Source organism: Gymnoscopelus braueri (assembly GCF_963280865.1).
Source record: "Gymnoscopelus braueri genome assembly, chromosome: 7".
In the NCBI taxonomy this organism is placed as follows: Eukaryota; Metazoa; Chordata; class Actinopteri; order Myctophiformes; family Myctophidae; genus Gymnoscopelus; species Gymnoscopelus braueri.
The window spans coordinates 13,800,655-13,816,323 of record NC_137608.1 but is presented as its reverse complement, the minus strand read 5'-3'; positions in this window follow the sequence as shown (position 1 = coordinate 13,816,323).

The following is a 15,669-nucleotide window of genomic DNA, read 5'->3' as shown; positions in this document are numbered from 1 at the left end:
TTTGTGTGGATTTGGAAAATATTCCACAATTTTCTCAAGATTTTTATTTGCAACGCGTTGTGAGCTTGTAGATCGGCTATTTTCAAATATCCAATGTATTTGTAAATAGGTTTAAAGTGCTCAAGTGGCATTTTCTTGGGCTTGTTTTCATAGACCTGGTTGCTTATTTCTCTCGCAACATCTGGCAACGCTGTTCATAACAGCGTGCACATGCTGCACACGCACACACACACACACACACACACACAGAGCTCGCTCTTGCTCTCACTCTCTGTCTGTCTCTCTCTCTCTCTCTCTCTCTGTACAATTCCTCTAAAATAAACAGCCCACCAGGCTCGCCCACTCTCTCATTTTGTTTTATAATGTTAACTTAATACAGGACTGGACGGTAATATTGCGGTAGGGACTGTTTGTTGTGGTCAGATCCAGCGACGCTCCCCTGGCCACGGTGGCTGTAATGTGCTCTCATTGGCTGTAGCGTGGATCTTCTCGCAGACCCTTTCATAATGTATGATACTGTCCGATCTCCTGTCTGGGACAGAGCTGAATATCTAACATGGTAGTTATCTGAAAACGGTCGGAAAGCCGTCGCAGAGCGGATAATCGCGGCCACATCGTCTCGCGGAACCTTTCACACAGAGCGAGCATTATCTCGCAGATCAAAGGCCGATCTGCGTCAGATCGGGAGGTTTTGTCGCCGAGCGCCAAAAAATGTCGGCGACAGCAATATCGGACCCAATCTCCTGCAATGTGTACGGGCCCTACACACTGTCCTGATGACACTGAACACACACACTAAACACTGTCCTGATGACACTGAACACACACACACACACACACACACACACACACACACACACACACACACACACACACACACACACACACACACACACACACACACACACACACACACACACACACACAGTCCTGATGACACTGAACACACACACACACCAGTTACACACACTGTCCTGATGACACTGAACACACACACACACACACACACACACACACACACACACACACACACACACACACACACACACACACACACACACACACTGTCTTGATGACTACCTTTTTTTCACTGTAGAAAGCTAAATAAAAGCTAAATAAAAACTAAGCTATGATAACTAAAACTAGGACTACATATATTGACAATTTTGTCAACAAAGTCATGTTATGTTGGCTGTGCTCGGGTGTTGCGCACTGAAAATAGCGTATCTACAAACTCACAACGCATTACGCTGCAACGCTTTTGTAGATCGGCTATTTTCAACATGCAACCAAGTGTAAAATCAGCCATTACGATGCCATCAAGGCCAAAACACATTATAGTCGACTGTATCTACCTTGGAGGTAAATGAGCAGCAGAGACCCGGGTAAGGATCCCAGGGCATTACACACATCTTACATACATTATGTGATGTCAGAACTTGTCAGAATTGCACAAGTGAACTCACATTGGCTCTCCTGTGGCTGCTCTTGATGGTTCTGATCTCCTGTAGGAGGCGCTCCATCTGCTCCTGGTTCAGCTCCTCAAAGCCCCTTTGGATGGAAGGCATGTAGGCCGGGGGGAGTCGTACCGACAACCCTGTGAGGTCCTGGCTCATGGAGTTTGGACCAGAGAGTTCTGGGGTTTTAAAACAAAATAAGTTGTGTTACAGTGCCATCTAGTGGCTTTCTGGTATACGTGCGGTGCCTCTATGCATTCTAAAGGAGATAATACTCAGTGATACTTGCAGTGGTGGAAGAAAAAAAAAAAAATCTTTAAATATATATATTTTTAAGGCGAACATTTGTAACTCAAATCTTTGCTTCTGGGGTTCTACAAATGTCTTCTAAATCCTAACAGTTAAAAAAATATATATATGTTGCTATAATCAGTGTTTCTCAAACGTTTTCATGTCAAGGCCAAGGGCCCCGAAAATGATATGTATCTGGCCGCAGACCCTCATCTCAAAATATGTTGTTCCAGGGACCCCCCAGAAGCAAAGATTTGAGTTAAAAATTTTCGCTTTAAAACATAGAGATTCAAAGATTTGCACAAATCTTTCACGATCTTTCAAACATAGCAGATCTACAAGCTCATAGCGTGGCACTCGGTGCCGCGCTATGAGCTTGTATATCTGCCATTTTTGAATAGCCAAAGTATAAAATAATGGTTAAAGTGGTTACATAGATGGTTTTATTGGGTTAAGTATAAGTATCAGTACCACAATATAGAAGCATACTGTTAAAAGTAATATGCCTGCATTCAAAATCTTACTTGAGTAAAAGTATAAAGGTATGGTCTGCTAAATGCCTAAATTGTGGTATTGGTATCAAAATATAGTTACAATGCCAAACATTAAAAATGTGTCAAATTTCATCGACAATAACAGATCTACAAGCTCACAACACGTGAGCTTGTTCTACAAACAGCTAAGCAGTCTGCAAGACATTTCAGATTGAGAATTTAACCTTTGCTTTTATGAAATTATCAGAGAATAATAGGGTTTTATGGAAGATGCTTCTGAACATGTATTGTATTGTTATTTTGACCCATTCTAATTCTCTTTAATCTTATTAAAGATGACAGAAATCAGTAGTGGTGACTATGGGCCTGTCACAATTATTACATAATCGTCTAATCGCTATTATTTTTGCATAATCGTCATAATCGTTTCCATGTTGAAAAAGTATAAAATAATTAAATATGTCAGTAATGTCTTGAATATTTAAGTCATATCTGCCCTGAGCAATGTGTGATTATGAAGCCTAAAAAGCAAACAGAAATTTCATTTCTATTCATATGTTTCAATGTTCAAAAACACAATTAAATGGTTAAAATCGCAATTATTTGTATGACAATTAATCATCAACTTAAATGTTGTAATGGTGACAGCCCTAGTGGTAACTGAGAACTTTCTTTAGGTACTTTTACTCTAGTGGAGTATTTCCAATTTTCAATATTTTCACTTCCACTCCACTACATCTCAGAGGCAAATATTGTACTTTTACTCCATTACAATTATTTGAAAACTTTAGTTACTAGTTACTTTGCAGATATCCCTCTAAAGTGGTTAAAACAAAAAAAATCCCGGTCTTAATGGTTTAACACATTACCTGCCAAACACGAGTATAACCGTTTTTCAAAATAAAAATGTATGCACAGAACCAGAGATTTCGCGATCCAAAGATTTCTAGCTCCATTCACTCCTTGGTTAACTTATTACTTTAAAATCCTGTATCTCGGCTCCTGTGTACCTTTTTTTTTACCATGTTATTTTGGGTGAAACATGCTATTTTCAACTGGCTGCAATTATGGAACGGATTACCGCAATCGGATTCTTTTTTTCCACGATTCTACGAGACTCCTGTGTGTGTGTAATGAGGGGATCACGGAAAATATTTTGTGACTACTTAAAAAATGGTTAAAACAATGCTGGCAGTGGGGTAAGTAAAAAACGGGGAATGTGTTTTAAGAGGGAATGGTTAAGGAAGCAGAACCCAAGTACTGACATGTGTGGTGCTGGCCGCCAGGCTGCCGTGTGCCGCCTCCAGCTGTCCGTTGCCGTTGTACAGCAGGGCTCTCAGGTCGGCTCCGGTGAAACGCTCCGTGGCGACGGCCAGCTGCCCCAGGTCCACGTCATCGGCCAGGGGCAGGCCCGCGCTCAGAGCCCTGAGGATCTCCACACGATCCTCCTGAACCCGCCGCCAGAGGAAGAGACACACAGAGAGAGAGAGAGAGGGTTTTAAGGTGGTTATAGATCCACACCGAAGGCAGTTAATTTACATTAACCACTGACTTGAACCCTATAGCGTCCCTATAGAGGCTATGCGCGTGACATCATCGTACCCGGAAGTTATGCAGGAACATTACAGTATAATTATGCATATGCATATAACAATTTCTCTCCAAAATGGCTGCTGTGCATAGAGCTTATTCTGGGAGGCGAACAGTTGCTGATCTATAAGCTCACAACAATCTATAAACTCATGATCTACAATCTATATAAGATCTATAGGCTCACAAAGCTTGTTAGGCGTCGCGATGCGTCTCGTTGTGAACTTATAGATGGGCTATAGCTTGGGCAAAGAGATGTGGTGTACAGGGGAAGTCCTGGGGGACAGCGGTCGACTAAGTATAAAGGGTTCATTATGTTTTAAGTTGTCTTCCACCTACTTTTTAAAAGTGTTCTACTATACCAACTGTTTTGTCTTTGTGAATCACTGTGTGACCTTACATGGTTTCTATGTTTCTGTCGGGTGGAAAGTTCATCATTATGTCCAAAACTGTTACTTTTCAGGATTCACATTCAAAAGCATCAAAAGTAGCAGATCTACAAGCTCAGAAGGCGTTTTGTGTGACGCTGTAGTAAAGATCAAGTAGGGTGTTAAAATAATGGACGATAAGAGGTTTCTGCCTGACAACAACGATATAATAAGCATGTTAAATGGTTGAAATATTAGTGTGCTAAAACAGTGATCATTATGAGTGGGTGTATGATATTAAACAGTACAGACCAGGTCCTGGGGAGGGCAGTAGAGGGACTTGTCCAGTCTACCAGGTCTCAGCAGGGCCGGGTCTATCAGGTCTGGCTGCGAGCACATACACACCTGATAGCAAAACACAACACAAATATTTTCACTCAAATTATCTGTATTGTGGCCTGGACCGCTGGCGTAGCGGTCCAGGCCACCTATAGGCTCCAAAGTAGCCTGACAGCACGTTGCGGGTTCGAGTCCCAATCCTGACGGCCTTTTGCTGCATGTCACTCCCCATCTCTCTACCCATTTCCTGTCAGACTACTATCCTATCAATAAAAGCTATAATACAAATGAATAAGCAGTCTGTCAGCATGACACCTATATTCAAAATCTTGAGTAAAAGTATAAAGTTATGGTCTGCTAAATGTCTACATTGTGGTATTGGTATCAAAATATGCTTACAATGCCAAACGTTAAAAATGTGTCAAACTTCATCGACAATAGCAGATCTACAAGCTCACAACGCGTGAGCTTGTTCTACAAACAGCTAAGCAGTCTGCAAGACATTTCAGATTGAGAATTTAACCTTTACTTTTATGAAATTATCAGAGAATAATAGGGTTTTATGGCAGATGCCTCTGAACCTGCTAGTTTGACCTAATTCTCTTTAATCTTATAAAAATGACAGTAAAGGGTTAGAAATCAGTAGTGGCGACGAGGCTTGTCACAATTATTACATAATCGTCTAAACACAATTATTTTTGCATAATCGTCATAATCATTTCCATATTGAAAAATGTTCATGTATTTTCAAATATAAAAACATTTTTGAAAGTATGAAATAATTAAATATGTCAGTAATGTCTTGTATATTCAAGTTTAAGTGTTAATTAAGCAGAACATCATTTGAAAGTACATTTGTAGAACCTGCACACCGATCCTAATTAAAACATGTTTTTCATTCATTGCTTGGTGTCAATGCAGTCTGGACTACAGGAACTGACATGATGACCTGTCCATTATTATAAACATATGTTGTTTGAAACACTTATAATCGGCTGATTGTTTAGAACCGGACTCAAGAGCCACTGTGAAGGCCTAGCTGGGTTGTAAGGCCAGCTAGTCGTCCTGAATATGCCATCCGTGATTAACTGGGTTGTAAGGCCAGCTAATCTCCTGCTACTCTGGAGAGAGTTAAGATGATCTTCGAGCGTCGCCGAGGACACTGGATTGTCTGATGAGCTATTCCTGATTGGGTCTATGTTGTTCACTCTGGAAGGGTTAAGACTGGGTCTAATGCCGATGATGAGATTAGTTCAACCCTGACATACGGCTTGTTTTATACCACTGAGGGTGGCTCCTGACATCACGGCGGTGATGTCAGGTGGTGTCAGGCATTCCCACATATGGAGCTGGCTATTTCTGTCATGCCCAAACCGGGGACTATGATGTCAGTCCTGGATGGTTCCGGTTATCTCCGTATATGGGGTTTCTAGAAGGAGTGTTCTGATGTCAGAGCTAGGTATGTTTTAGGAATCTCCTTTTCTAGCTATTCTATACTGTCAGACTTTGTCTCCATTTATGGGGATAGGCGAGTATGGGTGAGTATGCCCTGAATGTTCGTAACATTGTTACTTTGCTGTGTCCCGTAGTTAAATAAAGCAGACCTTAATAAAAAAAAGTAGGCTGTTTTTTAGTGCTGCAATGGATCATATTTATAGAGTAGCAGAGATATACCTTATTAGAGACTCATTCTACAGCAGCATTGGCTAATTGTTCTGGATATAATAACACACTTTGCCCAGTAGATGTCCTCATAGCAGAATCAGAATCAGAATCAGTTTTATTGTCACATCACAGGTTTACAAGGTAAAAAAGTGGGTGAAATTCTTTTTTGTACATCGTTCCCATCGCAACGTTAGTTTCCATAGAAAGAAGAGGGGGGGGGGGAGAAGAAGAGGGTGGGGGGTAAGTGGGAAGGAGATCAAAACAAGAGAGCAACAGAAGGCCAGACAAGTTATCTACATATTTACAAATTACCTGAGATAATAAAAACTAAAAAAAACTAAACTAAGGTGCCTGAGCATAGCAGCAATGTATTGTATACTGTGCATGTTATACTTATACTGTGCATGATAGACAATGGACGTTAAGGTGCTTAGAGGAAAAAAGGAGCACAATAAAAAAGACCAAAAAAGTCAGTGCGTTATACAAGGGATTAAGGTGCAAAAGGTCAGTGCGTGTCCACCTAGAGTGGACCGACCCTAGTATAATCCGCAAGTAGCTCCATGAGGGAGTGCAACAAAAAGTCATTTGTACCTGGTGTAGTCCACAGGTGTGTCCGAGGGGGGGCTAAAGTCCAAGTCATTGTCCCTGGTATAATCCACAGGTGTGTTCAGGAAGAGCCAGAAAAGTCTGCGCTGCCTGTTGTCAGGCTGCTGAACAAGGCCTATGCCTCATTCAGGCTTATGCCCCATTCAGCATTCTGACAGCAGCCGGATTGAAACTACACCAGTACCTGGTGGTGGAACTCTTGATACTGCGGTAGAGCCCCTTGCCCGGTCGCGGTCGTTGTAGGGGGTTGAACAGTCTGTGACTTGGGTGGTGCTTGTCCTTGATGATGCGCTTGGCTTTGACCACGCACCGCTTTTTGTACAGTTCCTGGAGCACTGGGAGCTCGATTCCCATTATCCGCTCTGCCGATCGCACTACTCGTTGTAGGCTGATCTTTTCTCGGGCAGTGCAGTTCCCGTACCAGGCCGTGACACATCCTGTTAGGATGCCTTCGACAGAACTGTTGTAGTACAGCCTGAGGATGCGACGTCCTACTCCGAGCTTCTTCAGGCGGCGGAGCCAGTACAGTCGCTGCTGAGCCTTTTTCCTCACGTGTGTGGAGTGCGTCTCCCATTTGAGGTCCTCCTCGATGTGTACTCCGAGGAACTTGAACTCGCTGACCCTTTCCACTGCAGCACCGTCGATGAGGATGGGCGCATGGTCTCTCCGCGGCCTCCTGAAGTCCACGATCAGTTCTTTGGTCTTGTCGACGTTAAGAGAGAGGTTGTTCTCCCGGCACCAGCGTGCTAGTGATTTGATCTCCTCTCTGTAGTCAGACTCGTCGTTGTTGACGATTCGGCCTATCACTGTCGTGTCGTCCGCGTACTTTATGATGGTGTTGGAGACATGTGTGGCTATGCAGTCATACGTGTACAGGGAGTAGAGGAGAGGGCTCAGCACGCATCCCTCGGGTGCTCCGGTGTTGAGGGTCAGGGGGTCGGATGTGATGCTGCCCATTCTCACCACCTGATGTCGGTTGGACAAGAAGTCCTGTATCCAGTCGCACATGCTTGGGTGTAGCCCTAGGTCTCTGAGCTTTTTGTCAAGTATTGCTGGGACAATGGTGTTGAATGCTGAGCTGTAGTCCACGAACAGCATACGTACGTATTTGTCCTTCAGCAGCTTGTTGTCCATGTGCGAGAGGACGGTGTGGAGAGCCATGGCAATAGCGTCGTCGGTGGATCTGTTTTTCCGGTATGCATACTGCCACGGATCCAGCGAGGCAGGTAGCGTGGAGCTGATGTATTCCCTCACCAGTTTCTCGAAACACTTGCTGACGATCGGGGTGAGAGCAACAGGTCTCCAGTCGTTCAGGCATGTCACTTTGGCCTTTTTGGGAATGGGCACAATGGTTGACATTTTGAACCCTGCAGGGACCACAGCCAGGGAGAGGGAGAGGTTAAAGATGTCAGCGAAGACACCCGCCAGCTGGTCTGCACATGTCTTAAGGACCCGGCCTGGAATCCCATCAGGTCCGGCTGCCTTGTGGATGTTGACCCGTGTGAAGGCTGTACGCACTTCTCTCTCCGAGATGGTTAGAGGGTTCACCTCTGCTGGTGCTGCTGATGGCCCCGCTTGGCTGCCGCGGTTGGAGCTGATCTCAAACCGGCCGTAGAAAGTGTTCAGTTCGTTGGGGAGGGAGGCAGGCGGGTTCACCTCGCTTCTGGTTCTTGTTTTGCAGTCTGTCAAGGTGTGTACCGCCTGCCATGTGCTCCTGATGTCGCCATTGCTGAGTTTGTCTTGCATCTTTTTTGTGTAGGCCTTTTTCGCCTTCCTGATGGCGCTGTTTAGGGCCGCGCGCGTCGTGCGTTTCCACGTCGCCAGATTTGAAACCAGCATCCCGTTCATGCAGATGTGCACGTACTCCGCTGTCCATCCATGGTTTCTGATTGGGATAGATCCGAACTGTCTTTTTTGGGACAATGTCATCTATGCACTTACTGATAAAGCCAGTGACTGAGTCTGAGAGTTCGTTGATGTTATTCCCAGCGGCGTTCTTAAACATCCCCCAGTCAGTCTGGTAGAAGCAGGATTGTAGCATAGCGTCTGTGTCCTCAGACCAGATTCGGATTTCCTTCTCAACGACCGGCTCCCTTTTTAGCCTCTGTTTGTAGGCAGGTAGCAGCTGGATGGCGTCGTGGTCAGAGCTTCCTAGCGGTGGGCGTCGGAGGGCTTTGTATCCATCCTTGAAGGGCGTGTAGCAGTGGTCAAGAATATTGTCACCACGGGTACTGCAGGCGACATGCTGGTGGAATTTGGGAAAGACCTTTTTTAAGTCTGTCCGGTTGAAGTCGCCTAGGCAGATGACTGCGCAGTCCGGGTGGCGATTTTCTTGTGCACTGATCGCCTGGTGTAATTCCCTCATAGCTGTGTCCTTATTAGCTCCAGGATGAATGTAAACAACGGCTACAATCACAATGCTGAAGTCGCGTGGTAGGTAGAAAGGACGGCAGGCTATGATTAAAAGTTCAAGGTCTGGTGAGCAGTGACTATCTAGGATTTTAACATCTTTGCACCAGTTGTTGTTGATCAAGGCACAAACTACCCCCCCACGTTGCTTACCGCTCAGTACAGGGTCTCTGTCCTTCCTATACGCGGTGAAGCCAGGAGGAGTGATGGAAGAATCAGATGCTAACTCCGTTAGCCACGTCTCTGTTAGCACCACAATGGACGTGTTCCTTGTCTCACTGTTATACTTTACGCGCGCTAGTAAGTCGTCCATAGTGGTCACAGTTCTTGATTCACACAGAGATCTAACGTTCGCTAGCAGGATTGAAGGCAGTGCAGGTTTATATCCACGTTTTGTTGTTCTTACGAGGAGACCTGCTCTTGTGCCTCGTCGTCCAGGTCTTTTTCGCCGCCTCGGGTAACTTTTTGTTCCAGCCGGAACAAAGGGAACCCCTCCCCCCACCCAGCCGAGTGGAAGGTTTTCGGCAAAAAAGTCCGGAATTCTGTGTGTAATCGCTGTGCTGATGTCCATAAGTGCTTGTCTGTCATAACTCCTTAGACACGCGACGGTGTAGGGAAAAAAGAGAAGGCTAAAAAATACTAAAAAGATGGAAAAACGTTGCGATGTTACGGAGCGCGTACGGATGCGGCCGTCCTTCATGGCGCTCCCAGTCAGAGGATACAGTATAGCATACAGTATGCTTGGTTGTAAATGAAGCTAATGGTTATGGAAACACTTCATATGGTGAATAATAATAATAATAATAGCAGCTTTAATAAGTGGTATTGTACCCCTCATTGTATCCTCTGCCTTCCTCACAAAAACAATGTTTGTTTCATGTACAGTTTATGAATGTGTGTGTGGACAGGGTGTGGTTAGTGTGGTCTTTTCTTAGACCATGGCTTGCATAACAGTGCCTTGATCACAACTCTGCTATTAATCATTAATTAAGCTTAATAGACATAGACAATACCTCCTGGAGAACTAATAACCATCTACTGTATGGGTTCTTTATAATAACTATTACTAACCCGCTGCCACTGTCCTTAAGTCACAACTGGAGCAGAACAGTGGTGAAGACAGGACTAAGCCTAACACCCAGTCATCCGTCTGATATGAGGAAACAGCAGCAAGACAAACACCAAGCTAATAAACAATAACTGATAGCAGTAACACTGTACGTACCTGTGATTTATTAGCGGCAAGTATTTTACTGAGCGGAAAACATAGTTACATTAATCCTCATAAGCTACAAGACAGAAGATGAACATTGGCTGACCCCTGTGCATGTGTCCACCATTGCATGGCGGTGTTGATTTCGTCGACTAAATATGTTCATCGACTAACTATCAATGACGAAAACTAAATAAAAACTAAATAAAAACTAAACTATGATGACTAAAACTAAGACTGAATATAGGCCTATTGACAATTTTGTCAACAAATAAAAACTAGACTAAAATGTTAGTGAAGGACTAGTGGAGAAGAGATGCAGTAGAACTAAGAGACAAGTCATTTTATGTTTGGTTGCGCTCTGGTGTTGCGCTCTGAAAATACCAGATCTACAAGCTCACAACGTGTCGCACTGCGACACGTTGGAGAGCACGTTGGAGAGCATTTTAGTATAAAAATTTAAGAAATGAAAACTGTGTTCAGCATGAGATGTGATGAACAACAGAATCACATCATGTAGTGGAGGCCTTCATCTGGTGTAAAACTACTCTGCACTTGCTTATCAGACATAGAGCTGCTTTGCATGAAGCTACATCAGAACTACAGTACAGTATCACTCATAATATTCAGATGAAATAGACATTGTCCTACTGTACCTCTACTGGCAGACTTCACAGCATCAAACCTGAAGTGTAACAGGTGTTTCACTTGCCTTGTCAGAAACAGCACGTTTCTGCCTTGATGGAAGAGCTTTAAATGGAATAATTGCTTCATACTGAACAGTCTTTATGTTTAATTCTCTCCTCTGCCCTACAGAGACCATATAGAACAGCTAACTATGTGAGTAGAGACTGCATCTCCTAACAGTATCGCTAGTATAATTTGGTGACATTTATGAGTTAAATGTTTTGTTTCTAATGAAATCTAAACTTTTCTAGAACCTGATGGATGCCACTATGGAGCCAAAACAACAGCCAGCTTCCTAACAAGTCTGGTCTCTATTTTCTATTTAGATCTGATATTACACAAATTCAGCATTTTATAAACGTTTTAAATGTCACCATAATTGAAAAGCACATCTGTTTATAATCTATCATGAAGTTAAGTGCATTCAGTGGCTAGAATGAAAGGCATCTCTCTGGGTTGACAGGAATGGAACAAATATGCAATCATTTATGTTTAAAAGGTTTTGAATTGTTTAGTTTGCAGTCGTTTCTAAACGTTTACCATGGAGGGCCAAGAGTATTGCAGGTCCTATGAATATCATATGAATTCACTGAATAGTTCAACTCCTCTGTAAGGACATAAACTCCTGTAGTGTTGGGTTGAGATGAGGACACCACTGTTTATTGCATTGCTTTATGATGATAGTTTGTACTCTTCCTGTCTGTCTCAGGCTGGTGTCACAGGCAGCTGGATTATTACTTCTCCCTGCTCTGCTTTCTGTTGACTCTGGTCACACTCCTACAGACCCTCTATAGTGAGTACTGTACTTCATGTCTCCTATAATAGACCCTCTATAGTGAGTACTGTACTTCATGTCTCCTATAATAGACTCTATAGTGAGTACTGTACTTCATGTCTCCTATAATAGACTCTATAGTGAGTACTGTACTTCATGTCTCCTATAATAGACTCTATAGTGAGTACTGTACTTCATGTCTCCTATAATAGACTCTAGTGAGTACTGTACTACCAGATTTCCACCAACCATACTGTAGGTCTATGTTATCTTGCTGCAGGCCTACTTACAGTAGCAGTGCACTGGTTCTCAGCCTTTTTAATTACAAGGACCCCCAGTTTGATATACAATAGGCTGTGGACCCTCTTTTGATAAAGGTTTTATCCACACTGTAAAACCTGCAGTGTTAATTGAACTCTGAAAGTGTACCAGTGGCGCCAAATGGGTCCATTTGGTTCCATCAGAGTTACAGACCCGTAAGGGTCCATTTGGACCCCTGGTGGTCCCCGGACCGGATGTTGAGAACCAGTCTTAAATCTCTTATGTCAGTACACTGAACATTAGACAGCACAAACATTCACTCTCAGCCTAGAGGCAGAGCAGAGCAGAGCAGCAGTTTACCCACAATGCAGTGTGAACATTGACCTACAGTATTCCATCCATCATACTGACAGTTGAGGTTTCTACAGTGTCTTATTTTACCTTTAGGCTTTTAGCTGACAACATGTCCAAACACAGAGTCATCTTCATTTCATAAGTTGACAACATTGCAAGCAGTAGTGAGTAGAACAAGGTTCAGAACCATAGCAGCACACAGCAACATCTCTCCAGTGTTCATTTAACGTAGGATCATCCATTTTTACACTTTCACTGATTCACAATCAGTAGGTTGTATGTAGAGCATACATGGGCAACTGGTGGCCCGGGGGCCACATGCGGCCCCCACCTTCACTTAATGCGGCCCGCAGGTTAATATCGGAATACTGATATAATATTGATTTCAGCTGTTGCAATTCCAAACATGACCCGCTTTAATTACTTCAGTCTATATTAGTAGCTCAATGACTAGTATTAAAATTCTATTGTCTTTTTTTATGTCCAATGTATTTGTAACATAAGTATAACTAAATGCATTTGGAATTAAATAAAAATGTTACTTTTCAGGATTCCAATTCAAAAATAGCAAAAATAGCAAATCTACAAGCTCTGATAGCGTCGTGTGACGTGTTTTGAGCTTGTAGATCTGCTATTTTTTCTGCTATTTTTTATTTTGCTACTTTTGTGTGACATAGAACGGCGAATTACGGCATTCATTTACGAAAAAAGTTAAATGACGGAGATTAGAGGTGTCTGCCCAACAGTATATGCAATGTGGCCTCTGGAGTGAGTGTGGAAATATAGTGGCCCTCTCCATCATCAAATTTACTCACCCCTGTTGTTGTGTAAGATATCTGAACAGTCTCTGTTTTTTGCCCTCCTTTCTGTCTGTCTGTTTTGTTTTCAACGGCACACATCATACCGGATGCTGGCCCTTTATTGTCCTGGAGAGGATTAACTAAACTAAATCAAAACGAAAATAAACATTCCTCAATGCAAAAGTAGAATCACATATTAAACCATACAACAGGGTCTTTTAATACTAAAGGGAGCAACACAAATACTGGAAGTGTATTGAAGTGAAACTGTCAAAGTAATTTGGAATATAAGTATAAACATTTGCTGGGGAACTATGTTTTAATGTAATAAAGCTTTTGGTATGCCCTGTGATAGACACCTCGGCTCCTGACCATTTGTTGATGGTTGGGTGGCAGGAGAAAGGTGTTGGCTAGGTATGCAGTTCTATTGTTACTATGCTAGTTTGTAAACAAAGGAGGTACCTTTGGAGTGAATGTACTTAAGTCGAAGTCAGTCAGTATGTCCTTTGAGTTATAACTGGCTGGTCGTTCCGATTCTGTGCTGTGATGCGTGAAGTTCTAACTCCATTTTGATATCAAATTATAACACTCATTCTTCTTGAAACTTTGAATTGTCTCTGCCTTATTTGTCTCGTACTGTTGACTCAGTCCCCATCCAGATTTATCCAGGACATTTGAAGGTCCCGCCTCGACTATTGGACAGGTTCTGCTGTGCTTGGCTGATAACGGAGGAGGATGCCCCTTGGCCAGGCGATTTTGAATTAAATCGAGGATAATCTCCATAGTTTTGGGGAACCTGGCAGCCTCTTAGCTGTTTCAGCCAACCACAGAGTGAGTATTTCATGGTGCAATCTGTTTTGGGGGGTACGTTGTGTGTGGCAAATGCGATTCAGTAGTTTTTTTTAAAGAATTGGTGGTGTCTTTGTTGTATTGTTTAAGTGTTGTCTGTTAATAGACATTCACGTACTGGAGGATATTGTAAAGTATTGCTTCATATTGACAGTGAGGTTTTTGTGCCTGTTACTTGTCAACTTATTGGTTAGTGAATTATTTATTGATTTAACTGAATCTTTAAGTGTTGAATGGTCTAAAAGGGAGACTATACAGTCTTGCCTATAAGTAGCTACTGAAAAAGAAAAGGGAGGAATTCTATTCTTTGCCTTAGGGTCCCTTTTGCTAACAAAGCAATAAAAAGCGCTGAGTGAATGAGTTTGTCTGTTTGTGAGTCAAGAGAACATTTGTCTTTGTGATATTTTGGAAGTTCTTTTCAGCAACAGGGTGTTTTTAAAAAAAAATTCTTGAGGCTTTGTTTATGTTTGTTAGAGGGGGACTTTTTCAATTGCCTCCCATTTATGAACGAAACCTGCAAGAAGAAACTCCTTTTTGTTGTCTGTATTAGAAATTGCCTTATTTTGAGTTTTAATACTTTGAGTTTTAATACTTACTATAGTAAATTGAAAAGCATTACTTGAGTAACACTTTATATAATTATATAGGTTGAAGTTTAAATAATAATATTAATAATAACAATAGTAGTAATAATACTAGTTGTGTATTGAGAGCCTTAAATTTAACATGGGGGCAATACTTGCATATAAGAAGGAATATCAGGGTCCTGCAAGGATTGTGCATGACAAATTTGGAGTAAAAGGGGTTGCATTTCTGCCAAAATGGCATAAAAATTATGGTTTTCCTAAAAATGGAAGCTTCAGTCATACTGTGCTTCGAACTCTGCGGAAGCAGATGGCAAAAGAGTTTGAGGGCAGAATTGAGAAAGGAAAAATATCGGCTTGTGCCAAAATAAATGATAAATGGGCTAAAAATCTAAAAATTTTGAAATTATGGGAGGGAGAGGCAGACTCTCGGAAGCGTCTGGAGACAATGAATGCTAGTATCAAAGCCTTTGTCTCTTTGACCGTGGACGAGGCACATGATAAGATCTCCGTGGTCACACCCAAGGTTCTTGTAGAAGAGATAACAGGGACACGTTACTTCACCACTCCATTTTGTGACCATGTGTCGGAATTTGACCCCATATGGCCACAGAATGGATCATTTGAGAGGCCTGATATAGCATTGCTGAGAGAATTGATTAATCCTCCACATCCATCAGGTTTACCTGAATGGGATTATTCGTACATGCAAGAGTGTTTTGGTGTGTGGGATGCGATTAGCCGTAAAGTGGGTCATACAGATGGAGTCGTTAGATCTAGGCCTAAAGCTACTATGGTGTCTATCCACAAAGTTGACGATCTCCTGGATTGTCTAGTGAGAGTTAACCCCCCTCAGCTACCCCCTCAGCTACCCCCTCAAGGCCCACAGCCGGCCCCAGTTGTCCCTACTCCGCCCCCGTCTCCGGG